Genomic DNA, 2,460 nt, shown 5'->3' on the forward strand with positions numbered 1-2,460 from the left:
ATTCTGTTTTATACTTACATTGTTGGGTTTAGTTCAATTATCTTTTAAAAATTTTTAAAAGATTTTTATTTATTTATTCATGAGACACACAGCAAGAGAGAGGCAGAGACATAGGCTGAGGTAGAAGCAGGCTCCAGGCAGGGAGCCTGATATGAGACTCGATACTGGATCCCAGGATTACAGCCTGGGCCAAAGGCAGATGCTCAACCACTGAGCCACCCAGGCATCCTGGGTTTAGTTTCTTAATCTTTTATTTAAATTTAATTTTGGGAGCACCTGAGTGGCACAGTCAGTTGGGCATCTGACTTTTGATTTCAGCTCAGCTCGTGATCTCAGGGTCGTGTAATTGAGCCTCAAGTTGAGCTCTGAGCTCAGTGGAGAGTCTGCTTGAGATTCTTTCTCCCTCTCTCTCTGCCCCTCCCCTTTCAAATAAATAAATAGACAAATCTTTAAAAATAAATACATTTAACTTTGGACTTCTGCCTATATATTCATCCATGAGATTGGCATGTAATTTTCATTACTGGACTGTCTTTGTCTGGCTTGGTTATCCAAATTATAGGAGCCTCATAAGATAGGCTTTAGGAAGTAGTTTCTCTTTTTTTCTGTTTTAAAAAAGTTTTTATTGTAAATTTTCAAACATAAAGGTAGAGAAAATAATGAAAAGAGGACTCATGGGCTCATTACTCAACTTCCAAAATTAACAACATACAGCCAATTGTATTTTATCCATTACCCACTGTGTCAATCAGCCTGGGCTGCCGTAACAAATTACCATAGACTAGGGACGTAAGAAACATTTATTTCTCGCAGTTCTGGAGACTGAGAAATCCAAATTGTGGGTGCTGGCTGATATGGTTCCTGATGAGAACTCTTTCTCTGGCTTGTGGAAGGTTGCCATTGTAGAGAGAGAATCGTATCTCTTGTGTCTCTTTGTAAAAGGGCCCTAATCCTATTCCTAAAGTCTCCATCCTCATGACCTAATCGCCTCCAAAAGGCCCCACCTATAAATACACTGGGGCTTAGAGCATCAATATATGAACTTGGGTGGGGATGGGGGACAAAGACGTTCAATCCATAGCACACACCCAACCTGAATTATTGTGTTTTTCTCATAGAAATTAAATTCCATGTATTTATTTTTTATTTGAATTATTTATTGTTTTTAAATTTTTTATTTAAATTCAATTTAGTTACCATATAGTGTACTATTAGTTTGAGAGGTAGAATTTAGTGATTCATCAGTTGCATTTAACACTCAGTGCTCATCCCATCAAGTGCCTTCCTTAGGGACGCCTGGGTTACTAAGTGGTGAGCGCCTCCCTTCAGCTCAGGGCGTGACCCCGGGGTCCCGGGATCGAGTCCCACGTTGGGCTCCCTGCAGGGAGCCTGCTTCTCCCTCTGCCTGTGTCTCTGCCCCTCTCTGTGTCTCTCATGCCCATCACCCAGTTACCCCATCCCACACCCACTGCCTCTCCAGCGACTCTCAGTTGTTTCCTGTAGTTATTTTATTTTATTTTACTTATTAATATTATGATTTTTAACGGTAGCACTAGGATTTATTAAATGGTCTTAGTAAAGGCACTGGGGCTTGCCCATGGTGCTCTTGATGTACAAAGCCCGGATGTTCTGCCAATTCTTCTTGAGCAAGGACACCAGGAAATTGACAGCTAAGTGGATGTTGTACACGAGCTCATCGTCCATCGTCTTCACGTGGCCAACAGCCACTGCCAGACATAGCACCTTCTTCATCTGCAATTTGATGGTGGACTTCACTTTATCCACTTTGGCCACCCTGTTCTCATTGTGGGTCAGCAAGGAAGGAACTTGCCAGCTTTATTCAGGCCTGGACCCAGGATTTGTGGGATCTGCTTAATCAGAGATTCTGAAGCCAAAAAGGCATCATACTTCTTGGCCAACTTCTTGACTAGATTTTTATTCTTGTTGAGTTTCTTCAGTGCTTTCATGTCCATGTGGGGAATATCCACTGCCTTGGCCTCATCACAGTGTTGCTGGTCCCCCACAACACACACGGAGAACTTGGGGCAGGGGGTGGACTTAAGCCTGACGGTGCCCGACAAGCGTTCGTCCTTCCGAGGGTCATAGTTCTTCAGGGTGATCTGCAGCTCTACCGTCTCCAGAAACTTCCAGCGCTTGTGCTGGTTCCTGTGCAGGACCTCTCGCACCGCCTCATACAGGGTGTCGCGGGAGACTTTGCTGCTCATGGTAGCTCGTGCTGCAGTAACCGGAAAAGACCCTGTAGTTATCTTAAAGTAAATTCCATACCTCATATCTTTTATCCACAATTGTACCAGCATGTCTCTAAAAGGTAAGGCATCTTTTCAAAACCATAGGCACAGTGCCACTTATTATGCCTAAATTCCTTTTAAAAATACACAAAGTTAGAACAGTGTAATGGGCTCTCTCTTGTGCCCATTTCTCTGCTGTGATAATTTTCAA

General features: G+C 43.0%; 1 pseudogene; it reads right to left on the reverse strand.

Annotated features, from left to right (window-relative positions):
* Positions 1–1,572: 1,572 nt before the first annotated feature.
* On the reverse strand, positions 1,573–2,225 carry LOC129513966 (60S ribosomal protein L10a-like; annotated as a pseudogene).
* Positions 2,226–2,460: the final 235 nt, after the last annotated feature.

This window comes from Nyctereutes procyonoides, unplaced genomic scaffold (assembly GCF_905146905.1).
Source record: "Nyctereutes procyonoides isolate TBG_1078 unplaced genomic scaffold, NYPRO_anot_genome, whole genome shotgun sequence".
NCBI classification, from domain to species: domain Eukaryota; kingdom Metazoa; phylum Chordata; class Mammalia; order Carnivora; family Canidae; genus Nyctereutes; species Nyctereutes procyonoides.